We start from the raw sequence: 25,407 nt of genomic DNA on the forward strand, positions 1-25,407 counted from the left end.
ATCGGTTCCATTTTTCTGCAAAACATCACAAAGCTCTTTCACGCATGTCTGACCATGAGCTCTTTCACATCTAATGGCAGTTTCTACGAACAGCTGGAAGGCGTCGCCATGGGTACTCCTCTTGTCCAGTGGTGGTAAACTTCTTCATGGAACATTTCGAAGCACAGGCACTAGACTTGGCCCCTTGTAAACCTATGGTGTGGTACAGATTCGTCGATGATACTTTCATTGTGTGGAGCCATGGTGAAGAACAGCTCGGTCACTTGCTAAGACACCTGAACAGCCTCCATTCCAAAATAAAATTTACCGTGGAAGTAGAAAAGGACAAAAAACTACCATTTCTAGATGTGCTGGTCACAAGGGAGGTTGAAAACCTGGGACGCAGCGTGTATCGAAAACCAACACACATGGAAAGATACCTGCACAAACTATCAAACCACCACCCGATCCAGAAAAGAGGCATGATTAATACGCTTGTAAATCAAGCAAGAAGAATATGTGAGTCGCGGAACCTCAGACGCGAAATGCAACACCTGGAAAGTGTTCTGGGGAGCAATGGCTTCTCCACAAGTTACATTACAAGAGTAACAGAGCCAAACGCTCCGCGAAGTGAGAAATCAGGAAAAGAAATGTCGGGTATGGCCTCTCTGCCATACATTTTCAGATTGACGAACAGAATGGGCAGTATATTGCGCAAACACGGCGTAAAGACTATTTTCAAACCGACAAAGAAGATCAAAGAGTGTCTTAGATCGGCAAAGGAGGAAAGCGACCGACTTGAAATGTGGGAAATATACCGCATACCATGTACGTACGGAAAATTTTATGTTTGAATGGCTGGACGATCAATCAACACCAGGATCACAGAATGTATTACCGATACTGCAGGTTGGGGCAGGTGCAGAAATTGGCCGTGGTTTAGCACGTGCTGTGCGAGACCGACCATGTAGAAAAATTCGCCGACACAGAAGTTCTGGTTGTGGAGAAGAACTATCACACCAGCTTATTCACAGAAGCTATAGAAATACACAAACAAGAGAATAGCTTCAACAAGAAAGAAGAAAGCCTCAAGGTAAACGGATTCTGGCTTCCCGCGCTGCAGCGAACGACCCTCCGAGGTAATAAGAGATCCGCACCGGAAATGACCACGAAGAAGTCCTTGGAAGTTGGCGCGCCAGGTACATCTTAGTCTGCGGCCGCAAGTTCTTCTCCAATCCACCACCTGCAATGGAGCGTGAAACTTTGACAATGCCAGCCACTCGTGCTGGCGAAACGTCAGAAAAATCATATGACGAACGTCGGCCGAAGACAGAAGCCGTTAGGCAGTCTGTCAACAAGTGGCCACGATAACCTTAACAATTTTAATACTTTAATTACAACTGAATAAAACAATTTTTCTTGGCATTCGCGTTTCGCCTTTGTTATTTGCAACGCATCTTCAGTGGCCTGGAATATATGCTCGTTTGTATCGGACTATTTTGCTTTACATTTTGGACATTGTATATTGAGGAAGGCAGAAATGCGATAGCGCTCCGCTAGTCACCAGTAACTATTACAGCGCTATATTTGTCATAATGATTCAAATGGCTCTGAGCATTATGCGGCTTAACTTCTGAGGTCATCAGTCGCCTAGAACTTTGAACTAATTAAACCTGCCCGAGGCAGGATTCCAACCTGCGACCGTAGCGGTCGCTCGGTTTCAGACTGTAGCGCCTAGAACCGCACGGCCACTCCGGCCGGCTTTGTCATAATGACCCATAGAGAGACGAACTAATGGATTATGTACCAAAACCTTCCGCGTGAATCGCCAATCAACTAGTGAAACCTGTATCAGAATCTCCACATTAATTCGTGAGATTAGCCTTCACATTCAGACAAAAAATACGTGTTAAGCGACTTCAATTGGTCACATTTCAACCCATTTCCAAGAAATGTTTATAAATTATATGCAGAAAACCTCTCGAATGAGTGAATCTCCACAGTCGTGCCAACCTTAAGGGCGAAAGTAACTTTCGCATGATGTGTCACTGCCAAGTAATATAGATCCATGAAACTTGGAAAGAACTTGAACAGTATAGTACATAAGGTAAACGAAATAATACGCAATGAAACGTACAGAAACGACACTCTTATTCAAAGACAGTAATTCCACTGAAGAAGTCACCGCGATTCTTGATGGCCCCCACGACATTACAAACGATGGGAAGTGCTTCTTAATAGGTTGTGTGATCACCATAGACAGTAGTGCACGCTCTGCAATGTGCTGCCATGCACCACAACGTTGGTAATGAGTTCTTTTCGGCCGGCCGGGGTGGTCGAGCGATAGTAGGCGCTACGGTCTGGAACCGCGCAACCGCTACGGTCGCAGGTTTGAATCCTGCCTCGGGCATGGGTGTGTGTGATGTCTTTAGGTTAGTTAGGTTTAAGTAGTTCTAAGTTCTAGGGGACTGATGACCTCAAAAGTTAAGTCCCATAGTGCTCAGAGCCATTTTTGAAGTTCTTTTCGCGGGGCTTTCCATTCATCCACCAGTGCCGTTGACAACTGCTGGATGGTTGCTTGTACGTCTGGACGTGCTGGAGTACATCTCCTCACTGCAGGGGAGGGGGGGGGGGGGGGAGGCGGACAGCCCAGTACATTGCCGAATGTGCTGTCGTTTCAAGAACTCCTCCACATGCGCTATTTGACGGGGTCATCCATAAAAGTGAAGTCAGAGCCGAATGCACCCGTAAGAAGACGCAGGTAGGGGAGCAGTACAGTGTGACAATAACGTAGACCAGTGAGTGTAGCGTGTTAAAGATTTGGAGGGAGGGCAGTACTCTGATGCAACGTTACGCCCACCCACACCACACCACCAGGACCACCAAAGCCAGCGTGTTCGACAATGCTGGACGTACCTACATATAGCGAGAGGCGGGGACAGGTAATACAGCCAGGAACATTGTCGAACGTGATCGTCTTATTATTGTAGGTGCCATACTGTGCGCACCCATAATGACCTCCAAATGTTTGAACACGCTACACTCGCTGGTCAACGTTACTGTGACACAGCATTCTTTTTCGATGTGCACGTTTTCAGGGTTGCATTCGAATCTGACTTCATTTTTGTGGTTAAGTGGATGAACTCTTGGAACAAGAGGATACTCGGATACTTTTGCCAGCATTCTCAAAAATTTTAGAAAAAGTAATGTACAGGCAGCTTCTCAACCATCTGACCACAAATAACATATTATCAAGAACACAGTCTGTGCGGCTGGTCCCGGTGGAGATTCGGGTCCTCCCTCGGGCATGGGTGTATGTGTTTGTCCTTAGGGTAATTTAGGTTAAGTAGTGTGTAAGATTACGGACTGATGACCTTAGCAGTTAATTCCCATAAGGATTTCACACACACACACACACAAGAACACAGTTTGGATTTCTGAAGGGTTCTGATATCGAAAAGGTGAAAATGTACTTAATTCATTAAATAACAAGTTACAAGCAGCAGGTATTTTCTGTGATTTGTCAAAGACATTCGATTGTGTGGACCACAACATTCTTTTAAATAAATTAGAATTCTATGGTGTCATGCGCAGTGCTGCAAAATGGTTCAAGTCATACCTCGTTAACAGGAAACAAAGGGTGTCAGTGCAAGGGACTAGCGAATTAAGTCATCTTTCATCATCAGAATGAGAAGAAATTACATGTGGTGTCCCACAAGGATCCATCTTAGAGCCATTGCTTTTTCTTGTGTACATTAATGATCTCTCATCAGTTACACTGCCAGAAGCAGAGTTCGTTTTGTTTGCAGATGACACAAGTATTGCAATAAATAGTATGTCGATTGTAGTTCTAGATAGATCTACTAATGATATTTTCATGGATATTAATAAATGGTTTAAAGCCAACTCACTGACATTAAACTTCGAAAAGACTCACTATATGCAATTCAGAACCCGTAAGACGTTTCCACCCAGCATATGCATAAAGTATGAAGAAGAGCAGATAGAAGAGGTTGACAGTCTTAAATTCCTGGGATTAGAACTTGATAATAAATTCAGTTGGGAGGAGCACACCACAGAACTGCAGAAGCGCCTTAACAAATCTGTATTTGCAATTCGAGTGTTAGCAGACATAGGCGACATAAAAATGAAAAAGCGTGCGTAGTTTGCCTACTTTCATTCCATAATGTCATATGGTATAATATTTTGGGGGTAATTCTTCAAGTCAAACAAAAGTTTTCAGAGTTCAATACGTATTATTTGTGGAGTAAATTCACGGACGTCCTGTAGAAGCCTCTTCAAAGAACTGGGTATACTAACTACTGCCTCTCAGTATATTTACTCCTTAATGAAATTTATACTAAATAATATCTCTTTTTTCAACAAACAGCCCAGTTCATACATACAATACCAGGAACAAAACTGATCTGCACAAGGACTTAAAAGCACTTACTTTAGTTCAAAAAGGGGTCCACTACTCAGGAGCACTCATCTTCAATAATTTGCCAGCTAACATGATTACAAATAAAGATCAGTTTAAAAGGAGCCTGAAAGACTTATTAGTGGCCAACTTTTTCTACTCCATTGACGAATTTTTTAATAGAAACAAATGATGTATTGTGTATATTCATACTATTAGTATTGTTATTTCAGCTTTAAAAAAATTAAAAAAAAATAAAAAATACGTTCCACATCCACTTCCACGAGGATCTCCTCAACACGGATCTATGGAACGAAAAACTAATCTAATCTAATGTAATCTGTCCAGGGCTGCCTCTTCCCCTGCCTTACATCCCATGGAGGACGGGTGGGATGAGTTGAGGAGACGCATTGCATCACATCCAGGTGCACCAACAGCCACCCAGCAGCTGCCAACCCCGCTGGTGAAGGAATGGGCCGCCCTACCACAAGAACTCGCTACCAACCTTGTGGCCGACATTGGAGCGCGTTGCAGAGCACGCATTGCCGTCCGTGGTGATGGCACACCGTAGTAAGAACCATGTCCCGCCGTTTGTAATGTCAAGGAGGCCGTCATGAATCGCGGTGTCTTCAATGGCATTATTGTCTTTTAATAAAAGAGTAATTTGGTACGTTTCATTGCGTATTTATTTCATTTATCTTGTGTGCTATACTGTGGCAGTTCTTTTTCACTGTGGCCCAAATTTCTTCGAGCTATGTTATTTTGCAGTAACACATCTTGCGAAAGTTACTTTCGTTCTTAGTTTTGCACACCAGTGTACTGCCGAAAACCGTATCAAAATCCCTACCATAGTTCCTTAGATTAGCATTCAAATAAATACAGAAAAAAGCGGCTGGTAACTAATTTATACACTACTGGCCATTAAAACTGCTACACCAAGAAGAAATGCAGATGATAAACGGGTATTCATTCGACAAATATATTGTACTAGAACTGACATGTGATTACATTTTCACGCAATTTGGATGCATAGATCCTGAGAAATCAGTACCCAGAACAACCATCTCTGGCCGTAATAACGGCCTTGTTACCCCTGGGCATTGAGTCAAACAGAGCTTCGATGGCGTGGACAGGTAAAGCTGCCCATGCATCTTCAACACGATACCACAGTTCATCAAGAGTAGTGACTGGCGTATTGTGACGAGCGAGTTGCTCGGCCACCATTGACCAGACGTTTTCAATTCATGAGAGATCTGGAGAATGTGCTGGCCAGGGCAGCAGTCGAACATTTTCTGTATCCAGAAAGGCCCGTACAGGACCTGCAACATCCGGTCGTGCATTATCCTGCTGACACGTACGGTTTCGCAGGGATCGAATCAAGGGTAGAACCACGGGTCGTAACACATCTGGAATGTAACGTCCACTGTTCAAAGTGCCGCCAGTGCGAACAAGAGGTGACCGAGACGTGTGACATTTGGCACTCCATACCATCACGCCGTGTGATACGCCAGTATGGCGATGACGAATACACGTTTCCAATGTCCGTTCACCGCGATGTCGCCAAACATGTATGCGACCATCATGATGCTGTAAACAGAACCTGGATTCATCCGAAAAAATGACTTTTTGCCATTCGTGCACCCAGGTTCGTCGTTGAGTGCACCATCGCAGGCGCTCCTGTGTGTGATGCAGCGTCAAGGGTAACCCCAGTCATGGTCTCCGAGCTGATAGTCCATGCTGCTGCAAACGTCGTCGAACTATTCGTGCAGATGGTTGTTGTGTTGTAAACGTGCCCACCTCTTGACTCAGGGATCGAGACGTGGGTGCACTATCCGCTACAGCCACGTGGATAAGATGCCTGTCATCTCGACTGCTAGTGATACGAGCCCGTGGGGATCCAGCATGGCGTTCCGTATTACCCTCCTGAACCCACGGATTCCATATTCTGCTAACAGTCATTGGATCTCGACCAACGCAAGCAGCAGTGTCGCGATACGATAAACCGCAATCGCGATAGGCTACAATCCGACCTTTAGCAAAGTCGTAAACATGATGGTATGCATTTCTTCTCCTTACACGAGGCATCACAACAACTTTTCACCAGGCAACGCCGGTCAACTGCTGTTTGTGTATGAGAAATCGGTTGGAAACTTTCCTCATGTCAGCACGTTTTAGGTGTCGCCACCGGCGCCAACCTTGTGTGAATGCACTGGAAAGCTAATCATTTGCATATCACAGCATCTTCTTCCTGTCGGATAAATTTCGCGTCTGTTGCACGTCATCTTCGTAGTGTAGCAATTGTAATGGCCAGTAGTGTATATTGTGTGGTATACTGTAGCTACTCTCTTTACATGTGACCCAAATTTCTTCGAGCTATGTTATTTTGCAGTAACACATCTTAGGAAAGTTACTTTCGTTCTTAGTTTTGCACACCAGTGTACTGGCGAAAGCCGTATCAAAATCCCTACAATAGTTCCTGAGATTAGCATTCGAATACACACAGAAATAAGCGGCAGGTGACTAATTTATAATATATATAGATACGCACATTAAGGAAAATTTCTTCATTTAGTGTCGCTGATGGTGTTGCAGTTTGAAAGCAGATTATCCAGTCTGTCCATCTAATCTTCAGCATTCTTCTGTAGCAGCACATTATCCCTTTCTTGTACGAACTATTGTCGTCCACATTTCATTTCCGTAATAGCTTCAGGACAGACTGACTTACACTTAAATTTGTATTCGATATCAACAAATTTCTCTTTTTTAGGAACGCTTTTCTTCCTGTTACCAGTATCTATTTTATATCCTTTCCGCTTCGGCCATCGTCAGTTATTTTGGTGCCTCAATAACAAAGTTCCTCAACTACCTCTGTTGTCTCATTTCCTAACCCAGTTCTCTGAGCATCTACTGATTCGCCTACTTTCCATCTGCATTGTTTCACTTTTGTGCTGTGTCCAGTAGCAAATTGACTGAGTTCAACACGAACAAGACATTGCCACGGTCACGCCGGACAGCAAGACGAATGGGCATCACTAGCAGCAGTAAAGTGTTTGAGACCGCACTGTGCCCGTCGTTACCAGCACTATGCTACATGACTTACAAGGGAACCTCCCCATCGCTCCCCCCTCAGATTTAGTTATAAGTTGGCACAGTGGATAGGCCTTGAAAAACTGAACACAGCTCAATCGAGAAAACAGAAAGAAGTTGTGTGGAACTATGAAAAAATGAGCAAAATATACAAACTGAGTAGTCCATGCGCCAGATTGGCAACATTTAGGATAATGTGAGCTCAGGAGCGCCGTGGTCCCATGGTTAGCGTGAGCAGCTGGGGAACAAGAGGTCATTGGTTCAAGTCTTCCATCGAGTGAAAAGTTTAATTTTTCATTTTCAGACAATTATCAGAGTTCAGGCACCCACACATAATCAACTTCGCTCTCCAAAATTCCAGGACATGTTCAGATTTGCTTGAACATATACAGGATTTGACGGTCTACACACGGAAAAATTTGAAAACGTTAAAAACGTGTGTTTTGACAGAGAACAGAAAAAACTGTGCGTCTGTGAAGCTGTTGCATTCATTTGTTGCAGTTTATGTGACACACCCTTATGTTTTCATCACTTTTTTGGGCGTCATTATCACATCCACAAGAAAACCTAAATCGGGCAAGGTAGAAGAATCTTTTTACCCATTCGCCAAGTGTGCAAGTTAGGTGGGTCAAATGGTTCAAATGGCTCTGAGCACTATGGGACTCGACTGCTGAGGTCATTAGTCCCCTAGAACTTAGAACTAGTTAAACCTAACTAACCTAAGGACATCACAAACATCCATGCCCGAGGCAGGATTCGAACCTGCGACCGTAGCGGTCTTGCGGTTCCAGACTGCAGCGCCTTTAACCGCACGGCCACTTCGACCGGCTTAGGTGGGTCAACAAAATATTCCTGTCATGTGACGCACATGCCGTCACCAGTGTGGTATAGAATATAGCAGACGTGTTTTCCTGTGGAGGAATCGGTCGACCTATGACCTTGCGATCAGATGTTTTCGGTTCCCATTGGAGAGGCACATCCTTTCGTCTACTAATCGCACGATTTTGCGGAGCAGTAGCGAAACACAGACACTAAACTTATTACAATGAACAGAGACGTCAATGAACGAACGGACAGATCATAGCTTTGCGAAAAAAAAGAAAGTAAACTTTCGCTCGAGGGAAGACTTGAACCAAGGACCTCTCGCTCCGCAGCCGCTCACGCTAACCACAAATCCACGGCGCTCTTGTGCTGACATTATCCTAGATGTTGCCTATGTTGCCCATGGACTACTCAGTTTGTATATTTTGCTTTTTTTTTTTTCATAGTTCTACACAACTTCTTCCTGTTTTCTCGATTGATCTGTGTTCAGGGGGGTGCGATGGGGAGGTTCCCTTGTTAGTAACACGGTACTGTCAACCTGCCACCTGCACCTGCTGCCGCCAACACTGAGCTTTCCCCCCCTTCCCCCACCCCCTCCCGATGCTGCCCGATGATGATAATCCTCGTCGCTACCACGTAACGTAACCGTTACAAGATTCGAGGCCTTGCGAAGCGCACAAACGGTCGGCCGGCGGAGAGGAACGGATTGCCGGTGGTGGTGTCGCGACCCCCGTGCTCGGGGCGGTTCGCCTCGCTTCACGCTTAAAGCGGCGACGTCTCGCTTCTGCTTTAGCCGTGCCTGCTCATGCAGGACAGTCCTTGACATTTGAGGCGTCTTTTCTGGCACGGTGGAGCTTCGCAACTGTCACACCATTCCTCCGAGGCTGAGGCAACACAGAGTCTGGTGCAAGACGACAGTTTTGGCAAGAGGAATCGTGTTCAAAAGAATACAGTGAAAAGAAAATTAGCGTATATTTGGCACTCACTGTTCTAAATGATCTTCATGCATCATTTCTGCAACCATTGTTTCCAATACAAGCGTACAATTTCGCTTAGGAACAATCGTTATCTCCTCCTTATATACCACTACAGCACAGGACGTCCACAAAGATACGCTACAGGGTGCTAGCTATACCTACACTGAAGAGCCAAAGAAACTGGTACACCTGCCTCATATCGTGTAGGGCCCCCGCGAGCATGCAGAAGTGCCACAGCACGACATGGCATGGACTCGACTAATGTCTGAAGTAGTGCTGGAGGGAACTGACACCTTGAATACTGCAGGGCTGTCGATAAATCCGTAACAGTACGAGGGGGTGGAGATCTCTTCTGAAAACCACGTTGCAAGCCATCCCAAATATGCTCAATATTGTTCATGTCTGGGGAGTTTGGTGACCAGCGGAAGTGTTTAAACCCAGAAGAGTGTTCCTGAAGACTCTCTGTAGCAATTTTTGACGTGTGGGCTGTCGCATTGTCCTGCTGGAGTTGCCCAAGTCCGTCGGAATGCACAATGGACATGAATTGATGAAGGTCATCAGACAGGATGCTTACGTACGTGTCACGTGTCACAGTCGTATCTAAACATATAAGGCCTTCCATATCACTCCAATTGAACAAGTCCCACACCATCACAGAACCTCCACCAGCTTGAACAGTCCCCTGGTGACATGCAGGGTCCATGCATGCATGAGGCTGTCTCCATACCCGTACACGTCCATCCACTCGATACCATTTGAAACGAGACTCTTCCCTCCAGGAAACATCTTTCCAGTCATCAACAATCCATTGTCGGTGTTGACGAGCCCAGGCAAGGTGTAAAGGTTTGTGTCGTGCAGTCATCAATGAATGGTTCGCACGCTGACACTTGTTGATGGCCCAGCATTGAAATCTCCAGCAATTTGCGGAAGGGTTGCACTTCTGCCACGTTGAACGATTCTCTTCAGACGTCGTTGGTCCTGTTCTTGCAAGACCTTTTCCCAGCCGCAGCGATGACGGAGATTTGATGTTTTGCCGGATTCATGATATTCGCGGAATACTCTTGAAATGCTCGAACGGGAAAATCTCTACTTCATCGCTACCTCGGACATGCTGTGTCCCTTCGCTCGTGCGCCGGCTATAACACCACGTTCAGACTCACTTAAATCTTGATAACCTACCATTGTGGCAGCAGTAACCGATCTAACAACTGCGCCAGGCACTTGCTGTCTTATACAGTATAGGCGTTGCCCACCGCAGCGCCGTATTCTGCCTGTTTACGTATTCTGTATTTGAATACGCATTCCTGTACCAGTTTCTTTGACACTTCATTGTATTACAGTAAAGTCTTCTCTCGTATGTCAACAATGGCCTATTTTAATACTGTTCGTGAGCCGTGATTCCGAATTGTCAAGTGCATTTCTACATTTCCTTGATCTGCTTCTCCGTTTGTCCGTGATTGGACCTTTTCGTTAAGTTTCGTTTAGAATGTTATTTCCACCACATTGTTTCTCATGCCAGGGCAAATCAAAACGCAATTGAGTTTTTAAATGAACTTTTTCTCGGGAACAGTATAAACAACCAACATAATTTCTCTACGTAAACCCCTACGCCGCCTATGGTCCATCTCTTGACATGCTTCCTAATTCCGTCCTGGAAGCAGCTATATGACATCGTGCACATCCACTCTCTCATCTCCTCCACAAATTTGACGAAAATTCGGATTCGTGGAGGTGCTCCTTCAGTGGATCAAAAAGATGAAAATTACTTGGAACTAGCTCATTACTGTACGGTGTGCTCCAGCTGCTCAGAACCGGGATTCTGAATGCAGTTGTATATTTTCTCCATTGTCTGAATTCAAGCATTATCCTGAAGGAAAATCCCAACTTTTGTAAGCGTCCCTTTCATCTCCGTTTTGGTATTAGGTTTCAGGTCTCGCAGGAGCTCACAGCAGTTGTCAGTGCTCACCGTTTGATCCTCAGGACTGTTACGAATCAGCAGTAGACCTTCCATATCCTAACACAGTAGCATTATTTGCCGTTCTGCAGGATCTTGGCTTTTGAACTACTTTGCACTTCTGAAGTCATGCTATGAAACTTAGTCTGTGGTTGGTAGTGGTGCGCGCACGTCTATCAACACTTACTAAGTGATTAAGAAAGTCTTCTCCTTCATAGTCAAAACGCAGTAAATGTAATTTCCACACGTCCAAGATTCTCTGTTTTTGTTTGTTAGTTGACGCGATACCTAACGAATACAAACTATACAATAGCTTTGTGACTGATGGACGGCTGAGGACGCTCATCCGCGGATAACGTTGAACTCAGCCTTGGTATTATCAAATCTGGATTCCTGTCCATTTTCTAAGTGGCGTACCAGAACAGTCTTCATCAGAACGGTCTTCACCGTAGACAGATACACGTCAACTTTTAAAGCGATTTATCCAGTCGTAAATATCACTTGGTATGGAGGACAACCAGAACGGTAGCAATACATTTCGACTTATAGCTAATAACACTGTAAGAGCTTGCAGAAATTGAATTATTCATCACTCAATAATAATTAGTTTCGTGACCATAAAGTCAAACGTTCAGGTGAAATGAGGTGAACCTCAAGAAGGTAGAGTGTTTACAATTCGAGTTAACTTTAGCTTGGCTGTATGAAAGTGCTGCAGCGTCAGTTACCAGGTGAGGACTACAGGCGTGAAATAAGCAACATACTGATGTTCAGTTCAGTACACAGGATCCCTCGCCTTGATTTGCTTGCAACACTGGAGAGGTTCAGGACTGAATGTGACATACAGGGTGAGTGAGCTGCCACTACCACTGGGTTTTATTGAACCTGCAATACCTTCAAATATCACGTACAAAATTTTCATATTCTCTCGCTTGCTATGTGCCAACCATTAGACCTACAGAAAAAATGAACAGGAACTTTTTGTAGGAAATTTAATGTAATTAAATTTTATACTTGTACACACTAGTAGTGGGGCAGCAAGGTTGCGGCCCCACGTTTCATTGTTGCCAGATGTATCCAAGATGGCGGCGATGACGTCATCCAAGATGGCAGCGTGAAGACTTGACAACAATGCATGATGCCATCCAAGATAGCAGCTATGACGTCATTAAAGAGGGATTTTGGCGGGAAGTTTGAATTTTGGCGGGAAGAAGGTCAATTGGGCTATCTCCACTAACCTAGCCCCCTCCCCCAGAAAATGGCGGAAAATTCAAATCCCAACAGGACAATGCAACACACCTTTACTAGCCTAACAAAATGGTGGGAAAAAAGGTCACTTGGGCTACCTCCACTAACCTAAGTCACCTATACTAACCTAAGAAAATCGTGGGAAGATAGGTCACTTGGGCTACCCCCACTAACCTATATCATCTGACCAAAACGTCTTCCTAGGAACTGGCGCCAAGTTTGAATTTTGGTGGTAAAGAAAGGTAAATTCGCACATCTCTACTAAGCTAAGAAAATGGCGTGAAAGAAAGGACACTTGGACTACCTCCACTGACCTAAGTCACCTGACCACTACCTCTTCCTAGGGATTGATGGGAAAAGGACTCCGCCTGAACTGCAGTGCTGGAGAGAGGAAGGAGTGTCCTTTATTTATTTTGGAACAATTTATTTAGGGGCAGAGTGTATTTACCACAGTGATATAGAACACACGCTCTGACATGCCACACAGCACACAGACCTGCAAACTACTCCCAAAATAACTCATGTATAATGCTCTACACACATCCTTGCTAATTGTAAACTGTCAAAATAACGCATTTCACAGCCTACAGACATGCAAACAACTCATAAATTGTCAAAAAAATAATCCAGGTAAAAGACTCTGCAAACATGCTTGCTAATCGTTAACTGTCGAAATCATGCACCAGTCTTTATTTAAACAATTAGAAGCAGCACCACCATCCAGTGTGTTCGCCATGAGGTCCACACTCCAACTGACTTAGTACATGGTACCACCACCATTGGGTGCTGTTGTCTGTTTCGTGACGTAATCCAAGATGGTGGCGAGAAATGGTAGGAAAACGACTCTACCTGTGCTGGACATAAGTATTTATTTTGCAGGCAGTGTCTCCACCATGAGATCTAGACTCCAACTGACCTAGTACACAATACTGCCACCAGAGGATGCTGTCATCCCTCCTGTGATGTACTCCAAGATGGCGCTCTGGAGGGGGAAAATGGCGCGAAAATGACTCACCCTGCGCTGGGCTGCTGGATAGAGTAAGTAAGGAGTGTACTTTATTTATTTTGGGACAATTTATTTAGGGATGGAGTATATTTATTACACTGATGTGCAGACATGAAATCAACTTGTAAACTGTCCAAATAATGCATGGCGCAACCTACAGACCTGCTCACAAAATAGTGAAACAGGCACGCAATCAATGTAAGCAGACACTGTATGCCACCCCCTGATACCCGAGAAATTCCTCTCGAAACACGTTCACGGGAGGCTGTCAGCTGTCAAACTACGCTCAGTTGCCTGCACGCATGAGACCACGACATCCCTTTCATACTTGATACCTGAGAAATTCCTCTCAAAATTCATGTTCACCTAGGCACCATTGCTGACATGACCGGATGAGAGCACAGACACTCCAGGGGCACGAGTGCTGGTGCAGCCGCGAGCTGCCGCCAGATGCAGGTGAAAGTTATCTCTGTTTTCGAGTATATAATCAGTGTTATACTGACGTCACAGAACTCCAAGGCACGTTCATGCAGCTCCCATATGCGAGACACCTCTGGGCAGCACGTGTCTTTACCGTTGATGACAGAGTAGCATAGGGCGCAGTGTTCCTAGCGCGACATGAGAAACACATCTAACCGTGCTTAACTGCAAATAGCGCAGAATAACATTGATTGCATTCTTACCAGCAGTACTAATGTGATACCCCAGTCCATCACGTGTTACCTTTCTTGCTTGCAACACACACAAACGTTCCCAGCGCTATGTAGAGGCTCCTATATTCTAGCAAAAAGGATGTGAAAGAATCAAGCATTATGATTGGCTCTCATCGAATTTATCCGCCGAATTACTGATGTCGCCGGTATTGAAACACCATCCACCTTTTCTTTCTTTCTGCAGACGGGACTTTCAGTGGTAAAATTATTTTGCACAGATCGCGAAATTGCATTGACAGTTAAACCCGCAAAGTTGTCTACAGATCATCAAATACATACGAGACACACAAGAATATTGGAAGCCAGGAACATATTTACCAGTCTAACAACAATTAAATATTACGATTGCTGCTACAGTCTGACACTGATCGATGTAGAGGTAATGTCTCCTCTTGCCGGCTGTGCGTCTCAAATGAATCTCAGTATCTATAGCACACATATTTTTCCACATAAAAAATCTCTCTCATTCCCTCACGGTTATCGATGTGCTGAATCTATACGTCCCTCACAATAGGACACCCAGTCATCCTCTCTAGTCATGCCACAACATAAACCATAGTAACTTTACAATCCAATATATACACATTTTACACAATGTAAGCCACAGTAACTTTACAATAAAATATATGCACGTTTTACACAAACATTCAGTTATCTTTTATATCTGTACAGCACCCGAAAAAATTATGGTATGCCTACACTCACACCAGCTATATGTCACGATTCTCCTCAGTCCTACGGAATAACCGTCCTCCTTTTCTTTCTTTCTACAGACCTGGCATTCAGTGGCAATAAACTATTTTATACTGATCACCATATTGTAGACAACTTTGTGGGTTTAACTGTCAGTGCAATTTAGCGATCTGTGCAAAATAGTTTTACCTTTAAAAGTCCCAGAAAGAAAAGGTGGATTGTGCTTCGATACCAGCGGCATCAGTATTCGGCGGATAAATTCTGTAAGAGCCAATCATAATGCTTCATTCATTCCCATCCTTTGTGCTGGGATATAGGAGCCTCTACATAGCGGTGAGAACGTTTGTGTATGTTGAAAGCAGGAAGGGTATTACGTTAGAACCGCTGAGAAGAGCGCATTCGATGTTATTCTGCGCTATTTTCGTAAACAGGTTCTGTTAGGGCAAGCATTTCCATGTGTATGAGCTGGGACATCATGAAAACTCCTACAAAAGCGAACGATAACTATTAGTGGGACACTATACAATTTCCGCGAGGCTCTTATTTTTTACAAAGCCATGTGACGTCACAATAACATTGATAACCCTTTAGAAGGCGAGTCGCCACGTGGGCGTTTCATGGCAATGTGTCAGTCACACTGGGGCGGTATGCACGGCTGGATACAGTTTGTATGCTCCGGTAGGATCACTAGGGGGAAGGCAGCCTGTGCTATTCTCTCATCTACGGTAAAGACAAGTGCTGTCCTGTGGTGTCTCGCATATGGGGGCTGCTTGAGAGCGGCTTGGAGTTCTGTGACGTCAGTATAACAGTGACTGTATACTCGAAAATAGAAGCAACTTTCATCTGCATTCGGTGGTGGCCCACCTTCGAACGTCTGCGCTTTGTTTAAATGTCTTCGCTCCCGTCCGGCTGTGTCATCACCGGCGCCTAGATGATCACGTATTCGTAGAGGAATTTCTCAGGTACCAAGTATGAAAGGGATGTCACCGTCTCATGCCTGAGGGCGCATGTGTGTAGTTTGACAGCTGATGGCTGAGTCACTTCGTAGTGACTGTCACTAGCCCCCTGTGCGCTCTACTGGACAGGGGGTGGCGGACAGTGCTTGTGCGTTTTGATTGCATATCTGATGCATTATTTTGCAAGGTGGTCTGTAGGCTACACTATGCATTATTTGAACAGTTTGCGAGTTGATTTCAGGTCTGTTGATCTGTGTACTGCATTATTTAGGAGCAGTTTGCAGGTCTGTACTGAAATTACATCGATAAATTAGGAGTTGTCTGCGTGTCTGCAGAGAGTTATTTAGGAGTGGATTACAGGTCTGTGGACTGCATGGGGTGACCCCAGGCATGTCAGAGCATGTGTTTTGTATCAGTGTAAAATATATATATACTGTTCCAAAATAAATACAGTACACTCCTTCCTTAGTCTATCCAGCAGCCCAGCACACGCTGAGTCATTTTCGCGCCATTTTCACCCTCTAGACCAGCATCTTCGATTGTGTCACAGGTCAGTTGGAGCCTAGATCTCGTGGTGGAATATCGCTAATCATCCTAGCAAACTGTGAAGTTTGAATTCGACCCAACCACCGCTTGAAATTTCTCACCCAGCAATACTTTTTCTATATTGTTAATCATTTATGTACTAAGTAAGTTGAAATTTCTCCAGACATTCCAGAATCGTGAAAAACTGCCCTCTCCCAACGCCGATTCCTAGAAGTGGCAGAGTCATTCTAGTTCGACAATATTTTTCCTAGGCAGGTCTACGAGAGTTGTGATTGAAATTGCTTCAAGGATTCCAATTATGATTTACAAGTCACCGATTCATGACTCCACCCCGAGCACTAGGGTTTAAATATCATCCGGGCTATTACACATCCAGAAACTGCGTATTCCCTTACTAACACAGTTCGCTTTCCACTACTTTTACATGTCGCACACCTAACAGGTGCCTCACCTGAACAGTATATTTTCCCAGATACTGAGTGATACGTGGTATTGCCCGTTCTGTTTACCCGCCTACGACCTCACGTCCTGTTTACCGCGGACCATGCTTTTGCCGGGGCGGTCAGCCCCCAGCACTGGCGTACAGACGGAGGCGGCGTGTCCTTGGCGGAGCGTCCTGACTGCAGGGGCGTGCGTGCGTGCGTGCGGCTGCCCGTCTCCGTGGCTGCCTCCCTGCCTCTGACCCTGACTGCGGAACACCTCCTGTCCTGTCCCGGCACTCGTTAGCCGCTATCTCGGTGCGTCCCTTTCTGTGTCGTCCGTGTGCGGAGACAACACGTCAATGACGCCGCTACCGGAGTCCCACAAAACCACCGGCCTCCGTGTAGTCACCTCCTTACGTGAACGGAAGCAGACCACAAGTCCTGAACGGTGTGCTAAGGCTAGAGGCCGTAAGTAATGTAAGTTTTCACGGTTAACAGGAGGTTTAAACATTATTTTAGAGTGGATTTATTTCTTTTTAGACATATTTGATGTTATGTATTGAGGAAAACTATATCAAGAAGCTGAACCAAAAAATGCTAATATTTGAAAATACTAACAGTACAACTTTCTGTACGTAAAAAGAGAGTAGATTACGTTATTCGTCTCTGGCAATGTACGCAAATTATAATTTAAAGCTACCCTCGCCCCAAAAATCGCATTTTTCTGTTTTTATATTATGGCTACTCTTTTCAGTTACTGTAGGGATATCGATATGGATTTCAATAATAAATAGACAGATTGATCTACATCTACATCTACATTTATACTCCGCAAGCCACCCAACGGTATGTGGCGGAGGGCACTTTACGTGCCACTGTCATTACCTCCCTTTCCTGTTTCAGTCACGTATGGTTCGCGGGAAGAACGACTGCCGTGCGCGCTCGAATCTCTCTAATTTTACATTCGTGATCTCCTCGGGAGGTATAAGTAGGGGGAAGCAATATATTCTATACCTCATCCAGAAACGCGCCCTCTCGAAACCTGGACAGCAAGCTACATCGCGATGCAGAACGCCTCTCTTGCAGAGTCTGCCACTTGAGTTTGCTATACATCTCCGTAACACTATTACGCATACCAAATAACCCTGTGACGAAACGCGCCGCTCTTCTTTGGATCTTCTCTATCTCCGCCGTCAACCCGATCTGGTGCGGATCCCACTGATGAGCAATACTCAAGTATAGGTCGAACGAGTGTTTTGTTTCACGAGCAACTTCTTATTTATAGTAATGACGAGTGTTTAATTTTGTTCCATGTTTAACTGGCGCTTGGAACGACATTTCTTAACCCTCATGGGAGTTACTAGCTGGACAACTACGGAGGAAGTGGTATCTGTGGGGAAAAGCAATAAAGTAAGAGCAGCTGAAACTCAAAGGAGCAGCGAACCCTGACGAAAATCTACCGGATGGTTATAATTAAAAAGGAACTTCTCAGAAAGGTCCACTGTGGACTGTAATTATCCTGTGGAAACGAAATTTGGTAGTATGGTAATGCGTTAATGAGAAACCGATTTACGCCGGAAGAAATAGTTCCAACTTTGGTCACCAGGTGCAAATCTGGCGCTGTAAATGCCAAAAAGACGTATACAAATGTTTCCGTACGTAATGGATTAGAAACGGGCAGAACAGGTCAAACTGATGATTTTATTATTGTCGATTTTATTATTGACCACCGCTTACACAGCTTATGCAATATGAGCACCGAAGACGTCGACGAAATGCTAGATCTTTAAAACACCGTGATCAACAGCGCTAGATTTGCACCTGACGGCCAAAACTGGAACAGCTTTTTTCCCGTGTAAATCGATTCCGCATTAACGCAATAGCGCGTCTACCGAGTCTCGCTGCAGTACGATGATTACAGCCACTGGACCCCCGTGAGTAGCTGCACTTTAATTCTAACCACACAGTACATTGCTCGTGGTGATCTAGCGGTTAGGCCTGTACATGAGAGATTGTAGGATCGAATCCCAGCCGGGTCAGAGATTTTTCAGTCTGCCTTTTACCCTAGTATTCCCCTCTCATTGATTTGAAGATTCTCCAGAAACGACACATGATACAGAGTCAACGTCAAAATGTAGGTAACTTTTCCACAGTTGGATAGCTGGAATAGATTAGAGACACGCAAGTAGCCGAAGTGGTGTCCAATTGGAAGATTTTCAGTAGGCCCTGGGGCTACATGAAAGTACTATTACCAAAATCTGTACATCTGCACATATCTTCATCTATATGAATATAATGAATTGAAGTTCCATGTTCCGTGTTTCTGTCTTTGTGTGAAGACTAATATCATGAACTGCCGGGGATTCTGGTACGGTTTTCACTAATAGACAGAGTGATACAGGAGGAAGATTTATGTATACAGTTTATCACCGTTAAGTCAGACAAGTCGTCCAGCTGTACATATTTAGTAGCACCCATGCGAAGCCGGGGCGGGTCACTTGTATGTTACGAAAATCCATCTTCATACGTAAATGGCTAGTAGTGTGTGTATATGTGTATTAAACTGGGGACCTAGAAACGTCGGAGAGGCTTCGTCCCCGCCGTAGCCCTCAGTGGTTCACAGCCCCACAACAAGCCACAGCAATCCACCCACCCCACCGCCGCCCCACACCGAACCCAGGGTTATTGTGCGGTTCGGGTCCCAGTGCCCCCCCTCCGGGAACGTCTCCTACCTGTCAAGTGTAACCCCAAATGTTTGCGCGGTAGAGTAATTATGGTGTACGCGTACGTAGAGACAGTGTTTGCGCAGCAATCGCCGACATAGTGTAACTGGCCCGGAATAACGGAAACCAGCCAACATTCGCCGAGGCAGATGGAAAACCGCCTTAGAAACCATCCACAGGCTGGCCGACACGCCGGACCTCAACACTAATCCGCCGGGCGGATTCGTGCCGGAGACCGGCACGCCTTTCTGCTCGGGAAGCAGCGCGTTAGACCGCGTGGCTAGCCGAGCGGGCTGAATAGTAGTAATAGAATATCCTTCGTTTATTTCAAAATACCGGACTTGAGTATTTACACAATCGTGAAGCGTTATTTGAATTATCTACACCTACACCTATTCTGTGCAAGCTAGGTTATCATAAGTGGCAGAGTGCTCCTCGAGTACCACAGTCATTGCCCCCCCCCCCCCGCCCCCCGGGCCACCGCCCCCGCCCGCCACCACTCTGTTTCCTGTTACAGTCGCCAGAGTCAGTCGCCATGGGAAGAACCATTGTTGTTCAGCCTCCGTGTAAGCTCCAATCTCTCTAATTATTCCCTTCATCGTCTTAACGCAAGATATACGTAAGGGAAAGCAATATATTTTGATTGACTCTTCTAGGAACGTTCAATCTCGGAATTTTAACAGTAAACCAAGTGGCAATACATGTGCCGTGCACAGATCCTTTGCACGTTCTTGTGCGTTCCGCTGCAATTTTCCAGCTTTGCGACTTCTCTGTACGGGGCAGCACCATCTGCAAAATTCCTCATGGAATTGCGTACTTTATCTATTGTGTGATTTATATGAATTGCGATAAGTAATTTTCCCGGTTATAACACTCTCTTGGGATTCGCCCATACTTACTTATACATCTGAAATTATATAATTTAATATAGCACCTGAGCGTCATATACAGACTATCTCAAACCTTTTGCGTCGAATTGAAACAGGCGATAGTGGGTCCACAACCGATTACACTGAGATGGGGAACCAATTGTCGAAAATGCATATTTTTTGCGTTATGGGCATACACAGCGCACACCACATGACAACAACATACGTAGCTGATAGCAATTGTTCAAAGCGACGACCGCCAGTCTCAAGGCATACATTGCAACGTCGCATGCAGTTCTGCCGCAAAGGTTCCTGGTGTAGGTTGCACACTGAGACAGGCAGTGGGTGATAAACAGCGTACACCCCTGACCACTGTGCACATTTTAGCTCATAGAACGTGTGTCACATTGCGACGGCATGCATCGCCTGGGCGCATTAACCTGTGCCACACGCACACCTGTATCCCTGGTGTCAGTTACCCATTGCATCAGAGAGCTTGTGATGTGTCCATGGTGAGGTGTGTTGTTATGTACAGCGCATGACGTGCAGACAAAAACGAACGTTACTCGTCACGAGAGCTGATGGACATGCATTTAATGTGCGGTGCGGCAGGATGTGGTGCCCGTAAAGAAGCACGAATCTACAGAGAACGCTTTCCCAACAGGCGTTCTCCTAACTGGAAGAAGTTTACATCTGTGGATACCAACTTACAAGAGACGGGGTCATTCACGCCACAGAGAGTCGGCCAAGGTTCCCGCCAAAAATATGTCTCAAAGCCAGACTTTGGAGAGATGGAGTTGCATCGAGTGGCTAGTTACACAGCAGTAAGTACCACCAACATGTCCGTGAAAGTCACGCGTCGAAGGAGAGTGTGGAGAGTACTGGTGGATCAGGTATTACACCCCCATCATAAGGAGTATGTGCAAGCACTGGGACCAACGGATTTTCAGCGCCTCGTTCACTTCTGTCAATGGATTGTTCAACGCGGTGTTGTAGTGCCAGACTTTGTATGGTTGGTATTGTTCACCGACGCTGTTTTTAACAGTCATGTCTGAAGCGATGACAATTTTCACGTCACCGACATTGCTGGCCAACAGCAACGATTCTCTGTCATCTTATGGACGGTTATTGCCCAAGATCAGCTAATGGGGCCTCCTTTGCTGCCTCCCCATTTGACAGGTCCACGTTACATGGTATTCCAGTGAGATGTGCTGCCACAGTTCTTGGAAGGGATGCAGTTTCAAGGCGACGGCGTGTCGACCCACTTCGATGTCAATGTCCGCGCGCACGTGAGCAACGCATATGCTCGTCATTGGATTGGAAGGCGAGTTCCTGTCCCATGACCGGCACGATCACCGGATCTGGATTTTTGCTCTGGGATCACGTCAAGACGTTTGTGCACGTATGAAGACCTATTCGCTAGGGTCCATGGTGTCTGTCTCCTGGTACAACAGACGCAGGGATATTTGAGAGATTGCGGCAGAGCTTCATGCACCGCTGCCATGCGTGCGTTCAGAATGGCGGTCGTCACTTTGAACAATTACTATGAGCTATGTTGTTGTTATGCGGTGTGCGCTGTGTATGTCCGTAACACGATAAATATACGTTCCGACCATTGGTTACCTATCCCAATATAATCGGTTGTGCACTATCACCTGTTCAGTTTGACCCAAAAGGTTTGAGACACCCTGTAGATTCCGCCCTATTACACATATGTGCTGTCAATTGTAAGAATATTTGCATGTGTTATTGCCATTTAAATAGAGGCTTCAGCTAAAGTCGTGCGCCGTTATTCGCACAATGCAAATAATGAGTCATCATTATTACTCACTCCCAGTCTGCCGCGAAACGAAAGGCGTGCGTTAAAGTCCAACGTGTATACTTAACTTTGAGTTTAAGTTAACATTCCTGTACTTAATATTGTTTAAAATAAGGCCGGTTATAGTAGAAAGTCTACATCTACATCTACATCCATACTCCGCAAGCCACCTGACGGTGTGTGGCGGAGGGTACTTTGAGTACCTCTATCGGTTCTCCCTTCTATTACAGTCTCGTATTGTTCGTGAAAAGAAGGATTGTCGGTATGCCTCTGTGTGGGCGCTAATCTCTCTGATTTTATCCTCATGGTCTCTTCGCGAGATATACGTAGGAGGGAGAAACATACTGCTTGACTCCTCGGTGAAGGTATGTTCTCGAAACTTGAACAAAAGCCCGTACCGAGCTACTGAGCGTCTCTCCTGCAGAGTCTTCCACTAGAGTTTATCTATCATCTCCGTAACGCTTTCGCGATTACTAAATGATCCTGTAACGAAGCGCGCTGCTCTCCGTTGGATCTTCTCTATCTCTTTTATCAACCCTATCTCGTTAGGATCCCAAACTGGTGAGCAATATTCAAGCAGTGGGCGAACAAGTGCACTGTAACCTACTTCCTTTGTTTTCGGACTGCATTTCCTTAGGATTCTTCCAATGAATCTAAGTCTGGCATCTGCTTTACCGACGATCAACTTTATATGATCATTCCATTTTAATTCACTCCTAATACCTACCCCAGATAATTTATGGAATTAACTGCTTCCAGTTGCTGACCTTCTATATTGCAGGTAAATGATAAAGGATCTTTCTTTCTATATATTCGCAGCACATTACACTTGTATACATTGACATTGAATTGCCATTCCCTGCACCATGCGTCAATTCGCTGCAGATCCTCCTGCATTACACTACAATTTTCTATTGTTACAACCTCTCGATATACCACAGCATCATCTGCAAAAAGCCTCAGTGAACTTGTGGCTTGGCAAGACAGTCAAGCCACTATGAGGAAGCCGAAAGGCACGCGTTTAAGCTCACGCAGGCTGGCGTGAGGTCTGGAACAGTTAAAGGAATAGAGACTAACAAAAAAGGTAAGTAGCTTCTGGAATACTTAACTTTAATCCATAATTGGTGAACATCGCTCTTGACGGTACATGTTTTACAGCATCAATAGTAACTGGTAATGGCGCCTTGCTAGGTCGTAGCAAATGACGTACCTGAAGGCTATGCTAACTATCGTCTCGGCAAATGAGGGCGTAATTTGTCAGTGTAGCTTCGCTAGCAAAGTTGGTTGTACAACTGGGGCGAGTGCTAGGAAGTGTCTCTAGACCTGCCGTGTGGCGGCGCTCGGTCTGCAATCACTGATAGTGGCGACACGCGGGTCGACGTATACTAACGGACTGCGGCCGATTTAAAGGCTACCACCTATCAAGTGTGGTGTCTGGCGGTGACACCACACTTCCGATGTCATCCACAAGGTCATTTATGTATATTGTGAATAGCAACGGGCCTACGACACTCCCCTGCGGCACATCTGAAATCACTCTTACTTCGGAAGACTTCTCTCCATTGAGATCGACATGCTGCGTTCTGTTATCTAGGAACTCTTCAATTCAATCACAAAATTGGTCTGATAGTGTAGTAATCACAACCACAGCGGGAACGCCTTGGGCTGCGGATCGGAGCCGCCAGGCGGGGAAGCCGCCGGCGGCGGAGCACGCACCACCGGGTAAACACAGGACGAGTCGGACGACAGACCAACGACAACTGACAACAACCGACCACGACCGACTATGAGCGACAGAACAAGGAAGAGAGAAACAACGGAGGCTTGAGGAAACCACAACACCAAACACCAAACGTAAATCCACTCGGAACCAGAGCCAGGCAAATGTCTACAACGAGCAACGACCCGAACGCAGTACCGCCGAGATAGAAACGAAATCCAGAGAGAGTACCAGACTGGCTGGACTAGGTTTTTTTTCCCTTTATTGTTATTTTCAAACCCGTACAAACAGGCAGGCTGTCAGCAGCACGTTACGCCGCTCTTCAGCCATAGATCAATAAACAACAGAAAGAATACACATAAGTGACATAACAGTGGGTGATAAAACAGTAGACACTATAAGACAAACACGGAGCCGTTCACACTCGACGATAAACCACACTACAAACTGTTGACACGACGTACAAACACTGAAGATGGCGATGGCACAGGTGGATGATGGAGTGCGACGGTGAACACTGAACACTAAACGCTAAACACAACGGCACACACGAGACACTGATGGTGATGATCTCCGGCACGCGAATGTCCACTTAGCGTGTGCGAGTCCGGGAACCTGCCAAGAGGGGAATAAGGGTGAGGTGGGGGAGAGGGGAGAACATGGACGCCAATGGCTGAGGAGATTAGGGTGGAGGAGAGGGGAGGGGAAGCCAGGGGGAGGAGTGGGGAGAAATGGGGGACGGAGGGAAGAGGGAGAGAAGGGAGGGAGGGTGCCCAATGGAGCAAACACCGGAAGAGGGAGGGAGGATCAAAGTTGGTAGGAGGGGTAAATGGAGGGGAGGAGGGCATCATCAGGGAGAGGGAGCTGGCTGAAGCCACCTTGGGAGAGGGGAAGGAGGGTGGAGAGATGGAGACCTGGTGGGATGTGAGAATACAGGCACGGCAGCAGGTGGGGGTGGGAGAGGATGGGGGAGACAAGCGGTTGAGGGGTATAGAGTTTTCGGGAGGGGTACAGTATCCGTATCCGTTCAAGGAAAAGGAGGAGGTGGGGGAACGGAATGAGATCGTACAGGATCTGCGTGGGGGAGGGGAGACGGATGCGATAGGCGAGGCGGAGAGCATGGCGTTCAAGGATTTGAAGGGATTTATAAAAGGTAGGGGGGGGCGGAGATCCAGGCCGGATGGGCGTAACAAAGGATAGGGTGGATGAGGGATTTATAGGTGTGGAGGATGGTGGAGGGGTCCAGACCCCACGTACGGCCGGAAAGGAGCTTGAGGAGATGGAGTCGGGAGCGTGCCTTGGCTCGGATTGTCCGGAGATGGGGGGTCCAGGAGAGGCGACGGTCGAGGGTGACGCCAAGGTACTTAAGGGTGGGGGTGAGGGCGATAGGACGGCCATAGATGGTGAGATAGAAATCAAGGAGGCGGAAGGAAGGGGTGGTTTTGCCTACAATGAT

The sequence above is a fragment of the Schistocerca piceifrons genome, chromosome 5 (assembly GCF_021461385.2).
Source record: "Schistocerca piceifrons isolate TAMUIC-IGC-003096 chromosome 5, iqSchPice1.1, whole genome shotgun sequence".
Lineage (NCBI taxonomy): Eukaryota > Metazoa > Arthropoda > Insecta > Orthoptera > Acrididae > Schistocerca > Schistocerca piceifrons.